Source organism: Triturus cristatus, chromosome 4_2 (genome assembly GCF_964204655.1).
Source record: "Triturus cristatus chromosome 4_2, aTriCri1.1, whole genome shotgun sequence".
NCBI lineage: Eukaryota > Metazoa > Chordata > Amphibia > Caudata > Salamandridae > Triturus > Triturus cristatus.
Window position 1 is genome coordinate 980,866,855 of NC_140586.1, and position 17,885 is coordinate 980,884,739.

At 52.8% G+C, this 17,885-nt stretch overlaps 1 pseudogene; it reads left to right on the plus strand.

Moving 5' to 3' along the window:
- Positions 1-4,647: 4,647 nt before the first annotated feature.
- On the plus strand, positions 4,648-6,096 carry LOC146839205 (18S ribosomal RNA; annotated as a pseudogene).
- The last annotated feature ends 11,789 nt before the right edge of the window (positions 6,097-17,885 follow it).

A 17,885-nucleotide genomic window follows, 5' to 3' on the forward strand; every position in this document is an offset into this window, starting at 1 on the left:
GATATCCCCAGAGCTGCTCCTTCTCCGGCTCCGCACAGCCAGAGGCTCCATTGCCAGAGCAAAGAGCAATGGTGACAGGGGGCATCTCTGTCTGGTCCCTCTATAAATAGTGTAGGAAGTCGAACCCGTTGTTCCTGTGCGCACTCTGGCAGTGGGCTTCCCATAGAGGAGACAGACCCACTGCAGCCAGTCCTCTCCCAATTGCATCGCACCCATGACAGCCAATACAAAGTCACAGCGGAGGGTGTCAAACGCTTTTTCAAACTCAATTGCCACCACCACTGCCTTAGGATAGTCCTGCAGGTCTGAGTGAAACATGACATGGTGCAACCTCCTGAGCTTATTAGATGTTAAGCATGAGGGAATAAAACAGTTTTGATCTACGTGGACCAGGCGACACATGTGGGGGAGGAGTCTCAGGGCCAGTGCCTTATTCAATATTTTCAAATTCATGTTTAACATGGAGAGAGGACGGAATTCGGTTAAGGGAGCGTGTACCATCTTATTCTTGGGCAAAGGAATGACCAACGCCTCACGCAGCGTGGGCGGTAACTGCTTAGCCTGGAAAGCAGAGGCATAGACGTGTTTAAGCTGCGGAGCCATTATGTCTATATAGGTGCTGTAAAAGTCGGCCGGTAGGCCGTCGGGACCAGGCGTCTTCCCCCGGGCCATGTCCCGGACCGCTGCTCTAATCTCGCCTGCGTGAATTAGAAGGCCTAGTGGGTCTCTGCCGGCCCGATCCAGTTGCATCAAGGATAGGTCAGCCAAATATACCCGCAAAGCTTCCTCCTGGGGCAGCCCCGGGGTATCACAAGGCATTTCGTAATATTCCCGAAATGCGTCATTGATAGCCCTCGGGTAGGAAAGCGTTCATAAGTGGAGCACCTCTGCATTCGGATTTGATTAACCAAGCCAAGAGCCTCGCAGCCCTACCTCCCTCTGTATGTTGGGTGGCCTGATACGTATTAAGATCTAGCACCCTCAGTCTATTCCAAGTGGCGCTGTACATGCTTTTAACTTCAGCTAGCTGCCCGTGGACCCCAACCCCCTCGACAATCTCCCTGTCTAGGGTCAAAATCTGTGATTCCAAATCCTCCAGCTCCTGGGTCACCAAACGTTGAGTGCCTACAGTCTGACCCAGGCAGTGTCTCCTAGTCACCACCTTAAACGCCTCCCATTCCACTAGAGGCGAACTGGCGGTGCCCTGATTATTTAAGAGGTAGTCACCTACAGCTGAAGAGAGCACTTGACGGAACCTTTTACCCTCTAAAAGATAAGGGCCCAGTCACCACCATGGTATCGGGGGCATCTCAGGGATCGGGGTAAAACCCAGGAGTAGGGGACTTTGGTCAGAAAGGGCTCTGCCAAGGTATTCAGCTCCAGACAACAGGGGGGACAAAGTGGGCAAACAAAAAAACATGTCCATGCATGTGTGTAGATCATAGAGATGAGAATAATAAGAATACTCTCTTCTGTCAGCATGGTGGAGACATCAGATATCATGAATATCCTAACTGGAGACCCATCCCCAAAACCCTCTAGCCATAGAGGCAGCCGTGGTACCCCACAGCGGAAGTGTGTACCTATCCCACTGCACATCATAGACACAATTGAAATCAACTCCCAAGATTAGATTCTCATGGGGGAGGCTCGCCAGGACTGAGGAGAGCCGGTCCAGAAAGGATAGCTGGTCCTGATTCGGGGCGTATATACTACCTATTGTAACCTCCTTGCCCTTCAAAACACCATTAATGACCACATACTTCCCTTCCGCATCAATCACCTTCCGGATGAGCTGGAAGGGTACCCCCGGTCTGACCCACACCAAGGCTCCCTGGGAGAAGGCCGAGTATTCGGTTGCAAAGAGCTGACCCCACCATCTACGCCTCAGGTGAGCAACCTCTGCCTCCGTAAGGTGGGTTTCTTGCAGCAAAACCACATGAAACCCTTGTCGCTTAATGTAATTCAGTATATTGTATCTCTTAGAGGGCGATCCCATCCCCCTCATGTTCCAAGTCATGAATTTATACTCCCCAAGGGGACCATCAGACCATTCCATGAGAAGTCAGAGCGTGTCTCCCCCAATCCCCCCATCCTAACACCAAACGCGGAGCTGCCCTGATTCCCCCGGCATGTATCAACAAACCCAACAAATGAACTCCCCATCCCGAGGGCGGCCTGACAACGGTCAGCTGCCCAAACTTACACACCAAGCCAATAACTACAGGCCTGGTGGTACCCTATATCAAATCGAAAAGGTCTAAAGCAAACGGCCCTAGGACCTACAGAGAGTGCGCATCGTGCACAAAAAAGGCGGGTATACAAGAGATCAGTATTCCTACCATTGCAGCTTTGAAGGGCCGTTCCAGCCCTTCCCCTGGTGCCTCAACCCAGGAGCCCCTCCCCCTCCCCCTCAACCCCCCACGAAAAAAGAAAACAACATCATAGACAATGCAGCTCAGAGACCGTGAGAAGACTGAGCATGGTATCGAGGAGGGTAGAGGAGAGGGAGGAGGAAAGCAAGAGCGGGACAGAGATCCCCCAGAGTTTCTTTAGTCTACAAGTTTGTCCGCCTTCTGCAGGGTCAACTTCGGCATAATATCATTTGTGACCTGTGACGCATCAGAGTCAGTTTCTTCTTCTTCATACTTTGCCTCTGAGTCTTTTTCTGAGGATGAGCCCCTGCCTCGCAGCAGTTGTGCCACAGCTGCCAGCGCTTCTGCCCTCTCCGTCGCCATCTGAGATGGACTCGGTCGTTAAGACTTCCTGTGATTCTTCCGGCGTCTCAGTCTCTTCTCTGGACGTTCTGATCCAAAGACCTGTCGCGCAGTACGCGGCTTGGGGGCACTATCCGATTTATACGATTCAATCCAGTCCCAGGCATGTTGCGGGTCTTCACAGAAGAACGTTTTCCCGTCCAGCGTGATCTTGAGCCGGGCAGGAAACATCAACGAGTACTGGATGCCTTCCTCGTGCAGTGACTTTTTTACCTCCAAAAATGAAGAGAGACAACGCTGCACCTCCTGTATGTAGTTGGGAAAGAGGGAGACTTTACTGTTCTCCATGGTAAAGGGACCATCGGAGCAGGCTTTCATCAATAACAAGTCAAAAATGGAGCAGCTTAGCCACCACCGCACATGGAGGACGGCCCACGCCGGCAGGCAGGCAGGCACCCAGTGGGCCCTCTCCAAGATGTAAAATAGAGAGAGGCCCTGGGGCGCCAAGACATCTCTCAGCCATGACTCTAGGTAGGTGTCCATATCCTGCCCCTCCACTCCTTCCGGAAGGCCTACTACCCGCACATTGTTCCGCCTACTACTCCCTTCTGCATCTTCAGCCCTCTTTTCCAGGGTAGCGACCTTACCCGCCAGCTCGCCCACTTGGGCCGATAACTTGTGGTGGGCAGGGGCCAGCACCACTAGGTCCACCTCCGACTGTTTCACTCTGTCTGCAAGTTTGGCATGTCCGGCGCGCAGCAGGTCCAGGCCCACCGCCACAGTGCTGATGTCCTGGTGCAGCATCACCTCAGTGTCTACAATTGCCTCCAGGTTTTTGGCCAGTTGCTGTTGGACTGGGACCTCCACGGGATTGTCCCCTACATCCTTCACAGCTGTCTCCGGTGGAATGGACTCCAGGTCTGGCGGGGGTCTGGCTTGTTTCCCCTTCGCTTACCCATGTCGGGGAACCCAGATTCAGTCACCCTCGAGTGGGTCCTTCTCTCCCTGGGCAGACATGACGCCTCTGCCAGTGTCGCCGGTACTCACCACTCCAGGGTCCATCTGGCCTCCACTTGCGGGTGTCTCCTGCCGAGTTTCCGGTGCCTTTGTTGGACCAGACCATCCCGGCCACCCCAGACCCGGCAGAAACACCGCAAGGGTCACCCCAACGATATCCCAGCACTGTCTAGTACCAGCACCAACTCAGCTGCATGCAGCCACAGAAGCAGCTCCCAGGTGCATCTCACCACCTCTCCCTGGCGCAGGGCAGGAACCAGCAGGTCTCAGGCTCCTTTTCTGAGCCACCCACAAACGTGTCCACCCCACTCACTTGGCTGTCGTAGGAGCCTCATCGATCAGCACTCAGCAGGTCCATAGGATCACCAGGCCACGGGGAGGGTAAGCTCCAGAATCTCCAGTGCTGTCAATGGCTGCCGCACATGCTGCAGTCTGCCAGGCGCTGTCACCGTCCTTCAGCCAGACTTCACACAAACCGCCCTCTGCTCAGCCCTGCAGAGATTCCACTGATTCCACTGTGCGGCAGGCTCAGCCGGACCGGGCCGAACACCATTCATACAGCGCTCCCTCTCACCGGAGTCAGCACTGTCTCCACCCGGCCCGTAAATCAGATGCATGGGGGTCCATAGGTGGGGTCCACTCACAGGCGACACCACAGCCGCCCACCGGGGAGCATCCACCGCTCTGCAACTCTTCCGGCAGTCACCCCCATGGAGCTACGCTCCAGCACTTGCCTCCATCTTGAGGCCATTGCGGCACGCCTGCCTCGACTAATGGAGCCTCTTAGCAGCGATCAAGTAGAGGCGATCAGGGGGGGAATCAAAAGCCCCCAGTGCTCGCAGGGACCAGCCCCCTCTCACGGGCCCCAGGGATTGGGCTGGATTCCAATTTTTAAACGGATAATTGGCAAGACTAGCGCGGAGCTCCGGGCTCCCGTGTCCTCCATCATTGGGTCTCAAGCCACGCCCCGCGAGTACACCTTAAATCCTTTAACGAGGATCCATTGGAGGGCAAGACTGGTGCCAGCAGCCGCAGTAATTCCAGCTCCAATAGCGTATATTAAAGTTGCTGCAGTTAAAATGCTTGTAATTGGATCGTGGGATTGAGCTGGTGGTCCGCTGCGAGGAGAGCTACTGCCTGTCCCAGCCCCTGCCTCTTGGCGCCCCCTTGATGCTCTTGACTGAGTGTCATGGGGGTTCGAAGCGTTTACTTTGGAAAAAATTAGAGTGTTCAAAGCAGGCCAGTAATCCTGAATACTTCAGCTATTTTGTTGGTTTTCGGAACTGGGGCCATGATTAAGAGGGACGGCCGGGGAATTCATTGTGGAGAAGTGTGGCTCAGTGATTAGAGCCGCAGACCCTGAGGCAGAGGTCTAGTCTGGGACCAGGGTTCAATTCCCCGCCTCGGCGGGTCTTGGGCTCAAAAAATTCCACGGACCTGATAATTCTCGCCTCGGTGCCATTCCAATCATGGAGTCCCACTCTGCAACTCTGGGCAATAGCTTGCTTAATCTCCACAACGGCCCCCACAACGCTAAGGATGCCTGGCCTCCACCTTGGGGGTGCCCAGGAGTGGACGCCTCACAGGGAAAGCCAGGATGGGTTCCACAGCGGTATTCGTACAAGCGCCTTGAGACCCTTGCGGGTGAGTAGTGCGCTATACAAGTATCAATTTACAATTTACAAGAATGTTTTCATTAATCAAGAACGAAAGTCGCAGGTTCGAAGACGATCAGATACCGTCGTAGTTCCGACCATAAACGATGCTGACTAGCGATCCGGCGACGTTATTCCCATGACCCGCTGAGCAGCTTTTGGGAAACCAAAGTCTTTGGGTTCTGGGGGGGGTATGGTTGCAAAGCTGAAACTTAAAGGAATTGACGGAAGGGCTCAAGAATCCTCATGCTAACTAATTACGCGACCCCCAGCGGTCGGCGTCCAACTTCTTAGAGGTACAAGTGCCGTTCAGCCACACGAGATCGAGCAATAGAAGGTCTGTGATGCCCTTAGATATCCAGGGCTGCATGAGCGCTACACTGAACGGATCAGCATGTGACTACCCTTCGCCGACAAGTGCGGGTAACCCGCTGAACCCCGTTCGTGATAGGGATTGCAATTATTTCCATGAATGACGAATTCCCAGTAAGTGTGGGTCATAAGCTCACGTTGATTAAGTCCCTGCCCTTTGTACACACCGCCCGTCGCTACTACCGATTAGATGGTTTAGTGAGGTCCTCGGATCAGCCCCGCCGGGGTCGGCAGCGGACCGGTCAAAGCGCTGAGAAGAAGATCAAACTTGACTATCTAGAGGAAGTAAAAGTCGTAACAAGGTTTCCATAGGTGAACATGCGGAAGGATCATTAATGGCAGAGTGGCCCGAGCAACCAATGGCACCAGCCCGAAGCCCTTGGCCCGCCTACTGCAAGCACACACCGTAGGCACAGGGCCCGGCCCTGCCCTGGCGCACCTCTGACACGGGCGAGGGTGGGTTGGACTTATCACCAGCCTACCGGCACGGCTCAGGGCCACCCATTGACTGATGGCTGACGTGCAGGTGGGGTGAACCTCCCTCATTGCCTGGGGAGGCTGCCCCGGCGCCTCTGGGCCCAGGATCTCCGGCTAGGTCCAGGGGCCCTACCGGGAGCCTCTATCTGCTAAACTGTGTTCAGGGGGGCCCCGGGGAGGGCAGCCTCCCCACCCCAGGCTCTGTCCTCAGTCCTGCCACATGACAGGGTGCCCGGGACGGGGTCCTGCAGGCCCGGGGAGGCTTTCCCTGCACCTATGGGCCCTGGGATCCCTGGCTGGGTCCAGGGGCCCCGCTGGGCCCCTGTCGGGTTCCCCAGCCCTGGACCCCATCCCCCAGTCTGCTGCTCAACCAACGGGGGTCTGTCGGTCCCGTGGGGGCCTCCCCTGATTCTCCTGCTTGTCAAAGTGACTGCTGGCCATCTGGTCACACCTATCCCCTCAGCCATCTTGTTGCACCTATCCTCTTGGCCATCTGGTCGCAAACAATGCTTTCCAATGGGGCGATCAGATGGCCGGGCTGCCCTGGAAGTCCCGATGATGGCTCATTTGCCTCCCTGATCCCATCCAGGGATCCAGGAGGTCGGACACGTCCGTGCCTTGGGTCCCCTCAGTCTTGTGGAACACATGGGGTACCAGAAAAGGGGAAGGGGGTACACTTCCTCCAGATTACTAGGGACAGGGTACTCCTGAAACCCTCTCGGCCAGGTGGTCCTCAACCAGCATCTGGCTGGGCCAGGATGTCCCCAGACCGGGGCTCCATCCCTTGGGCAAACGTGTGGTGTAGTGCCCAGGATGGGGTCCATGGGCACGAGGAGGCATCCCCTGTGCCCGGGAGCCCCAACAGAGTCCAGGGGCCTCGGGCTAAGTCTCCCAGCCTGCCGCTCCTTCAAGGGGCTTGAGACGGGGTTCTGCTGGGCCTAGGGAGACTCCCCCTCCTGCGGTCCCCTGAGAGGGTGGCACCCGCACCCAAGGCTCCATCCTCGGTCCTGCCGCGTGGCAGGGTGCCCAGGACGGGGTCCTGCAGGCCCGAGGAGGCTTTCCCTCGCGCCGAGGCCAGGGAGCTCCAGCTGGGTCCAAGGGCCCCGCTGGGCCCCGCCCCTAGCCTGCCACTCTGCCAAAGGCCCGAGAGGGGGGTCCGTCGTGCCCGGGGTGCCTCCCCTGCTTGGCTGGGTCCAGGAGCTCTGAACGGGGCCCCTTGGGAAGGGCGGCCTCCCCACCCCAGTCTCCTTCCTCGGTCCTACTGCGTGGCAGGGTGCCTGGGACTGGGAAGGCTTCCCCTGCACCTGTGGAGAATAGTTTTACGATTCTCAAATAGCGATTCTCTAAACAATCGGAAAACTATTCTTTGATACATCTGGCCCTAAATTAATTTATTTATTATTGTTTAATAATTTCTTGTTGATTAATTGTAATTAATTAATTATTAATTAATTATGGTAATTGAGTAATTAATTTTAGGTGTGTGTTTTGGTGCTAATAGGTGTAAATGGTGCGAATGGTGGGAAGTAATTTAAATGTTATTGAATTATTAATTAGTTGTTAATTAATTAAAATTAGTTTAGTAATTAACTATGGTAATCTTATGTGTGTGTTGTGGTGTTTATAGGTATAAATGGTGGGAATTGTGGGAAGTTATTTATTTTTTATTGATGAATTATTAATTATGTGTTAATTAATTTAAATTAACTTATTAGATATTAATCGTAATTGTGTAATTAATTTTAGGTGTGTTTTGTGGTGTTTATAGGTATAAATGGTGCGAAGAGTGGGAAGTAATTACATTTTTATTGAAGAATTATTAATTATTTTTTAATTAATTTAAATTAATTAATAAGCAATTATTTATTGTAATTGTGTAATTAGTTTTAGGTGTGTGTTGTAGATATTATAGTGATATAGAATGTTTAATCAATTAATATTTATTATATTATTTTAATATTAATATATTTTAAATGTGTTATTAATTATGTTAATTATAGGAATACATTTTAATACAAAATAATGATTTTTTTGATTGGTGTGGTGTTATAGAGTAGGAAATAAAATAAATATATTTAAGTTTTTAATAAGTTGTTTGTGAATATTTGTTTCTTTTAAATAAATATTGTTTATCAATGTATTTATTATTTTTTATGTAATATTTGTAGGTTTTTATTATATGTAATTAACATTATAATGTGTCTTATTTTCATATATTTAATACATTTAATGGTATATTTTTTAAATATTATTTATTTATTTTTAATGATATATATATATATATTTTTAATTATTATAATGCTCTTAGTAATTTCTACCCCTCCGCCATCCAATACTTTCCCTACTACTGTTTCACTCTCTGGAGTGGGAATAGTAATTTTTACCTCTCTGCTATTCTACATTTTCCCTACTGTTGTATTTATCATGTTGTAAAATGTATGTTTTATTTTTGTTTTAATAGTTTAATTTTTAAATTAATGTTAGATGATTTTTGTTTTAAATTATTGATATATCAATATATTTTATTTTTATATAATTTAAAGGTTAAAAAAGTTAAATAAAGATAATTGTTAATACATGTTTTAAGTAAACATATTTATATGTATGAATTATTGTTTGTGTGTTTATATTTTTTAAATTAAGTTTATATTTAATATTTAGTTTAAATGTATAATAAATGTAATTTATTTTTTTAAAGATAATATTAATATTCTATATTTTTAATATATATATATTTCATTTATTTATATTTTAAAATCAATATTTTTTACATATATATATTTGATCTCGATATTTTTGCATCAATATTGTTGTACTTACCTGTTTAATTATAGGGAGTCGATATTTTTACTATCTATATTTTTACTTCGATATTTTTACCATCTATATTTTTACTAACAATATTCTCAGTACTCGAGATTTCTGGCGGGAGGAGGACACTACGTCTTTTGATATACGGACCCGTTCACCACTAATTTTGTGCTGAAAAATCTACCACTGAGAACATCCTCGTTATAAAGTTTTTACGCGCGCTGGAGGACCGTGTGGGTCGGAATTAACACCGCGCGATAATATACACAGATAGAAGCCGTTTCAGCCATGAAAAAGTCGCAAGTTTAATACTTGAAGGCGACGAAACACGTATTGGCATCTGGCTTTGGCTTTCTACTGAATCACAGTTCGTGAGAATAAGGTGCCGATCACGATCCGGTAAAAAATTCCCCCGTGCGACTCGTATCCGGTCTTTTTACCGTACGAATCGTACAAGTGCCGTACGAACTGGCAATCACGATTCGCATGGTAAAAAGTCCATACGAACCACATTGGGAATCATTCCCCACACGTCCTCGGGTCGGAAAATGTGTCCGACACGTCCTCGGACGATTTACCGTACATACGTGAAAAGTCAAGTCCGACCGAGGAATCACGATCCATCCCGTGCGTCCGAGGTTACAACCGTATGGAAAAAACACCGTCCGCACCGAACTCCTATAGCAACCATGGAGACATGTGCCCGCATACGCGCCCAACACTCCCCCCAGCCCCCGTACGTCCGACACGTACCCCCCGTGTATGTACACCCCCACCCGTCTAGGTACACCCCAGTACGTTCGAGTCATACCCCCACCCCTGTACGTGTCATACCACCGTCCATGTACACCCCAGTACGTTCGAGTCCTACCCCCACCCCTGTACGTGTCGTACCACGGTGTACCCAGTACGTTCCAGTCGTACCCCCACCCCTGTACGTGTCATACCACGGTGTACCCAGTACGTTCCAGTCGTACCCCCACCCCTGTACGTGTCCTACCACCGTGTACCCACACCCCAGTATGTCCTAGTCGTACCCCAACCCCTGTACGTGTCGTCCCACCGTGTACCCCCACCCCAGTACGTTCCAGTCGTACCCCCACCCCTGTACGTGTCCTACCACCGTGTACCCAGTACGTTCCAGTCGTACCCCCACCCCTGTACGTGTCGTACCACGGTGTACCCAGTACGTTCCAGTCGTACCCCCACCCCTGTACGTGTCGTACCACCGTGTACCCAGTACGTTCCAGTCGTACCCCCACCCCAGTACGTGTCGTACCACGGTGTACCCAGTACGTTCCAGTCGTACCCCCACCCCTGTACGTGTCGTACCACCGTGTACCCAGTACGTTCCAGTCGTACCCCCACCCCTGTACGTGTCGTACCACCGTGTACCCAGTATGTTCCAGTCGTACCCCCACCCCTGTACGTGTCCTACCACCGTGTACCCCCACCCCAGTACGTTCCAGTCGTACCCCCACCCCTGTACGTGTCGTACCACCGTGTACCCAGTACGTTCCAGTCGTACCCCCACCCCTGTACGTGTCCTACCACCGTGTACCCAGTACATTCCAGTCGTACCCCCACCCCTGTACGTGTCCTACCACCGTGTACCCAGTACGTTCCAGTCGTACCCCCACCCCTGTACGTGTCCTACCACCGTGTACCCAGTACGTCCCAGTCGTACCCCCACCCCTGTACGTGTCCTACCACCGTGTACCCACACCCCAGTACGTTCCAGTAGTACCCCCACCCCTGTATGTGTCGTACCACCGTGTACCCCCACCCCAGTACGTTCGAGTCCTACCCCCACCCCTGTACGTGTCGTACCACCGTGTACCCAGTACGTTCGAGTCCTACCCCCACCCCTGTACGTGTCGTACCACCGTGTACCCCCACCCCAGTACGTTCCAGTCGTACCCCCACCCCTGTACGTGTCGTACCACCGTGTACCCAGTACGTTCCAGTCGTACCCCCACCCCTGTACGTGTCGTACCACCGTGTACCCAGTACGTTCCAGTCGTACCCCCAACCCCTGTACGTGTCGTACCACCGTGTACCCAGTACGTTCCAGTCGTACCCCCAACCCCTGTACGTGTCCTACCACCGTGTACCCACACCCCAGTACGTTCCAGTCGTACCCCCACCCCTGTACGTGTCGTACCACCGTGTACCCCCACCCCAGTACGTTCGAGTCCTACCCCCACCCCTGTACGTGTCGAACCACCGTGTATGTACATCCCAGTACGTTCGAGTCCTACCCCCAACACAACCTCCTAACTACGGAGCGCACCCCAGGCCCCAACATCACAACCGCATGTACGAGTCGTACCAAGCCACACACAAGGACAGCACCGTACAACCAAATGGCCCATCTACACACCGTACACACGCTCAAAACGCACGGACACAACCAGGACTAAACAAAACAACACAACAATACACCATTCGAATGGCACAAAGCCACTAAACATGGCCAAAAAACACTAAAACAACACCTTCACTGACCTGCAACTGCAAAAACAAACAGAGGCCCAATACACCACCACTCCTTATAACCAACCCACCCAAAATTCAAACACAGCCACACCCACCAATGGACCAATAAAAAGGGCCCACACACACAAACCATGAGCCTTTGCAACAGACCCACTGCTGCCAGACCCCACAGACATCCCACAGCACCAGACCTCAACCTTTACTACACTTGCACACCTTCACACAACCACCTTCACAAACACACCCTCATCACATTCACACACACACGCACCTGCACAACCACACCCACACACCCACAACCATCCACACACCACCCCCACCATCCACACCCCCCCCACCATCCACACCCCTCATCATGCCCACTAACAAGAATCCAAAGTTCAGTAACCGAGAGTTGGAGGTTCTTGTTGATCAAATCCTCAGAGTCGAGCCACAGATCTTTGGAACATTGGTCAGAAACACCAGCCAGGCAGCAAAAACAGCCATGTGGCAGACCATCGTCAATGCTGTGAATGCTGTTGCGGACACCAGACGGACCAGGCAGGAATGCCAGAACAGGTGGTACGATCTGCGGAGGAGGGTCCGAGCCAAGAGGCAGGATGAACACGACCAGGCCAACGCCACCGGAGGAGGGCCCTCCCGCAGACCCGTACACTACCATCCCTGGGAGGAGAGGGTGATGGCCATACTGCCGGTGGAGGCAGTCGAAGGATTAGAAGGGCTCCGAGACCCGGGTGAGTACACAAACAACGCACCTCACATGGGGGGAACGGCATCCACAACCAACATCACTAACAGGCACGCAACCACCACAAACCATCGCATGACTCAACCACACTCCATGAGCACGCACATGCCACTGCTGCCACCATGCCCCATGCACCCAGCTGGACAATGTCAAGTCACAGGCCACAGAAGACAACAACACATGACACGGTAACCCGGATGGCGGGAGGCTGGGCCCCAAAAAGCACATAGTGCAACTCAGAAGCAGACAACAATTCACTCTACCCATATGGCCTAGGTCACAGCCAGACAAACAGTGTGTCCCAACACAGGAATGACTTGCCAGCAAATGGCGGACGCCTTGCATCAACACATGGGGGTGAAGGCACTGTTTTGCACATGACAGCAGCTAATGAACAGCCAACATTGTGAAAGAGTGGCAGCACACACCACCACAGCAGCAGCGCACAGACACACATCACACCCAATGGGTGCCTGGAGATCAGAAACAAACTCACATCAACAAGCTAAGGGCCACTCAAAGATCTGCTAACAGTGTGTGCCCAGGAAGCTGGGCCGAGGTGACAGAGGGTGACACACGGAGGGAGGGAGAGGGGGACAGAGAGGGAGGGAGAAGGCGACAGAGAGGGAGGGAGAGGGGGACAGAGAGGGAGGGCGAGGGGGACAGAGAGGGAGGTAGAGGGGGACAGAGATGGAGGGAGAGGGGGACAGAGAGGGAGGGAGAGGGGGACAGAGAGGGAGGGAGAGGGGGACAGAGAGGGAGGGAGACGGACAGAGGGAGGAGGCTGACACACGGAGGGAGGGAGAGGGGGACACAGAGGGAGGGAGAAGGCGACAGAGAGGGAGGGAGAGAGGGACAGAGAGGGAGGGAGAGGGGGACAGAGAGGGAGGGAGACGGACAGAGGGAGGAGGCTGACACACGGAGGGAGGGAGAGGGGGACACAGAGGGAGCGAGACACAGGGAGAGCTAATCAGCCGTGTTGCGTGTGTGAATGTCTGCTCGTCAGCAGGTAGACTGCGTGCATGTAGACAAGGGTGGCCAGTGCCAGAACCCCCCCTCTTCACCATGGCAAAACACAGGGCCATGTCACAACCTGTACACGAGCACAAGGACAGCTACCTGGATCATATAAGTGTGTGGATCAACTCCATGTGCACATGTACAGTGCTACACGGAAGGCGCCAATGCATGGCTCGCCACACCTGCCCACTCCACTGCTGACTGCAGTCATACTTGACGCAGCAAGTAAGACTGTGCCACACATAGTTAAAGGGGCCAAAGTGGTGGCCAAGGGACACACCCATGCACAAGTGCACTGTGAGTGGAATGCAAGAAAGATCCTAATTCCAAGAGGAAATGTGCCAACTTTGAAACGGATGAAACATGGATGTTGCATGGACCTAAATTAACATTGTCTCTCTCACACACAGGTCAACGTCGTGGTGCACCCCCCAACACTGGGGGGGAACACTCACAGGACCCGGATCTGCAGGAGCCCGATCCCACCGGCAGCGACCACTCTCACCACTCTGCGGACGACCCCGACCGACCTGGCCCCTCTGGTGTCCAACCACCTGCAGCACCTGCGTCAGGTACAACTGTGCCAACCACCACCCCCACTCCTGCCACATCCCAGGAGACACCCAGGATCCCTGCCCCAACACCACAATGCAGCCAGGCTGGCCAGGAGGGACACGGTGTCCCGGGCACCCAGGAGGAGGCAGGCGACAACGCCAATGCCACCCCTCAGGGGTCCCGGAGACCCGATGTGCCCACAAGTGCAGGCCAGGTGCAAGTGGGCAGGGGTGGTGGGAGTGGAGGACGGCGGAGGCGCGAGCCTGACCAGTTGGCTGGGGATCCGGTATTTTCATATGTCCGTAACATCCTGGACTCATACCGGCAGGACACCACGGGCATGGCCCAGGTTGTGTCCGTCCTCGAGGGGATCAAGGCCCAGCAGGCCCAGCAACATGCGGAGCTAATTGCCTGTCTACTGGTACACCAACGGAGGATGGAGGACAGACAGGCTGAGCAAGTGACGGCATTCCAGGGGATTCACGCTACACTCCGTCGGATGGCCGACACCATGGCCGACCCTCCCTGTGCCAGAAGGCGGAGAACATCACCACCCACAGGGAGGGATCAGGAGGAGGAGGAGGAAACATCCGACGGAGCATCCCAGACGTCGTCACGGCCTGCTGGTGAGGTTCCCCGCAGGAGGCCGGGTCGTCCACGGAAAGGACCGTGAGGGTGGCTGCTACATCACCATCTCCCAGGACACCTGGCCTGGCACCTGGCCCACTGGAGCAACAGCATCACAGCATCAAGAGACATTCTCTGCCACATGGCCCTGCTGGTCACTGGCTGACCAATGTTGACAAAGACTGTGGCATGGACTCTGAGGATTTCCAATGGCAAGGACACCAACTCCCCTACAGAACTTTGGATTCCCTAATCCCGGAAAGCCCCTCACTTTGTCCCCCCCCCCCAATAATAAATCACACTATGAAGAGTAGATGCCTGCTGGTAGCATTATTACCTAACATGTGTCTTGTAAAGTCTAAACATGCCTGAGTCATCTTTTCTCTTCAACCATCCACACCCTGGGGCCTGAGTCTGGCACAGGACACATGGGTCACAGTTTATTAGGCAAGACAGACATGGAGCACCATACACACCCGTGATGGGCACAACCAGCTGAGGGGGTGGCCGAACAACCGTGCTGACACACACATTGAGTACACCAACAGTCATGCGCAGAGGTCAGGGATCCAGTCCAGTGTCCTGGGTGGCACCCAGGTATGTGTAGACAGGTGGCAGAACCATGTCCTGCAAGCTTGAGTCCGGTGGATGCAGAGAATGGGGGCCTGGCCAACGTTGGATGCATGGGGATGGCACATGTCACAATACCCACGCAGTCATGGACATCATGCCCAATACACAGTCTCAGCCCACACACACAGCTTGCATCTTGCGACTCGACACATTGACACATAGCCACAATCAGGGAATACCATGCCAGACATGCAGGATGCACCGTGCCAACACACCAGCATTTACTGAGAAGAGGCACCTTGGAGGCATAGGGACACCTTTATTAGTCATGTATTCGGGTTTGCAGAGGCAACTCGAAGTACAGATGAACACATCATGTGGAGTGACATGTGGGTCCAACACTGGCACCCCCTTCTGCAGCACAAATGCGTGATAGCCATGGTACTGGCACACAAGCGTCGGCTAACAGCTAAATACCCACAGCTGCACACGGAGAGCCTGCCATACACCATAGATCCGCTGATGTGGAAGTCCCACACCATGTCAAGCCAATGCTAAACGTATGTGTACGAGGGCAGTGTCACACACATTGATGCCATCATCACAATCCACTATCCCATCACTGATGACTGTCAACCAGGCAGACCATCTATTCAGGTGTACACAGCTGCATGTCGTGTCCCATGGGGATGCGACATGGCTGCAGAGGAACCAAACCCCGACAGGGGCAGTGTGCACACATCGTGAACAACTGCCACACCCAATACACCCCAGATGCATCCCTTACCCCATGGAGACTTCCAAACGTGTCCGTGCCTGTAACGCTGAGTCAGCCCACGATGTCATGTCCATGAGGAATAGCAGTGCCACAACAATGCAACCAGCAAACAGCATGCGCAGGTACCTGTGGAAGAGAGACACACAAGAAGTCAGCCACAAAAAGCACAGCCACTTGCATGTGCATTTACTCGACACATGTATGGATGACAACATGCTAGGTCACAATTATGACTGGGGAAATACTACCATCACTGCCACCATCACTCCAGTGACACACCCACACACACCTCTGACCCACGTGCCATACATGCAGGTGGAGACACACATCACAACGCATGCCACACGGGGACCAATGCGTGCACACTCAGACACTGGTACTCACCACTAAGCAAAGAAGTCGCGTATGAGCCGAGTCCGGATGTCCTCTTGCGGCTCCACATCCTCCACATCACTTGCCCCATTGCCAAGCCCTTCGTCCTCCACGGGTGGATGGTCCTCGTCATGTTGATTCAGGATGAGTGGCACAGCTCTTTCAACTGCCATGTTGTGCAGCATGCAGCAGACCATGAAGATCTTGCAGACCTTCGCCGGGGCATAAGGGAGTGCACCGCCGGTCTTGTGGAGGCACAGGAATCGGCTCTTCAGCATGCCAAACGTCCTCTCTATCACTCGCCTTGTCCGGCCATGGGCGGTGTTATAGCGGAGCTGGGCCGGCGTGATGGGGTTGCGGAGAGGTGTCAGCAGCCAAGGCATGTTGGGATAGCCAGCGTCCCCTACATGGGAAGCACATGGACATCGTTAGAAGTGGTGAAGCGGTCGTGCTGGTCGGCTATACAGAATACAGGACAGACAGACTGTACCCACCAACAACACATGCCCGTTCGTTGCGCAGCTGCATCATCATATCAGGCATCCCGCTACGCCTCATGATGTAGGCATCGTGTGCTGATCCTGGGAAACGAGCACAGACATGTGAAATCACCATGTTGGACAGACACACCACAAGGGCATTGATGGAGTGGTAGTGCTTCCGATTGCGGTACGCCACCTCCCGTGCGTGTGGTGGTACCAAAGCTACATGTGTACCATCTATGGACCCAATGACATGGGGCATCCCTCCCAGGGCATAGAATCCACGCTTGACCTCAGTCATCTGTTCAGGGGTTGGGAACTTGATGAAGTCATCCAGGTGAATCAACATGGCCTCCAAGAAATCATGCAGCACACCGCTGAACATGCTCTGGGACATGCCACCAACATGAGCTATGGTATTTTGGAAGGTATCCGTGGCAAGAAAATGTAGGGCAGCCATTACCTTCAGCTGGGGTGTCAGTGCCGTAGGATACCTGTGCTGCGGTTGCAGGTGTGGTGCCAGTCTCGCCGTCAGCTCCAGAATCAACGGTTGGGTGAAGCGGTAGAGCCGGATCCTGTCATTCTCCTGCATGGCAGCCAAGTCTGGAATTCTTCGGGCAAGAGGCGGCGCTCTGCAGTAATTTGGAAGTGACAAGGAAGAGTGAGTGCACTACGACAACAACTCATGTCTACTGAGCACATGTAAATCTGGCAATACACACATGCTACATAGGGAGTCAGGTATGTGCTACATGCCCAGGACACGTATGGATGCAAGGTGACACTCCTTCCAAGACCCAGCTACACACGGAGATTGAGAACCTCCCCATGCCACGCCATGGGATTAGCTGTGTCCCAGTGCAAGTGAACAGCCCGACGCAAGACAGGAGTGACATACACCCACACATCAGCAGAAGTGGGATGCCGATTGCAGAGACTGGTAGCGGAACACCGGAGCCACAGGTCACATGACATTACACTAGGCCTGCCCACACACCTTGCCATGAAGGTGCACATGTCATGACTCACCACACATTCCTTGTGAGGATGCTGACATGGCCTTGTCACGCTACTCCGTGTCCCATGCATACATGTGCACCTCACATCCGATAACACATGTGGCATGGTGTGCGGAACAGTGTGCAATGACAATCTACACACAGACACATGTTGGTTGCTGCA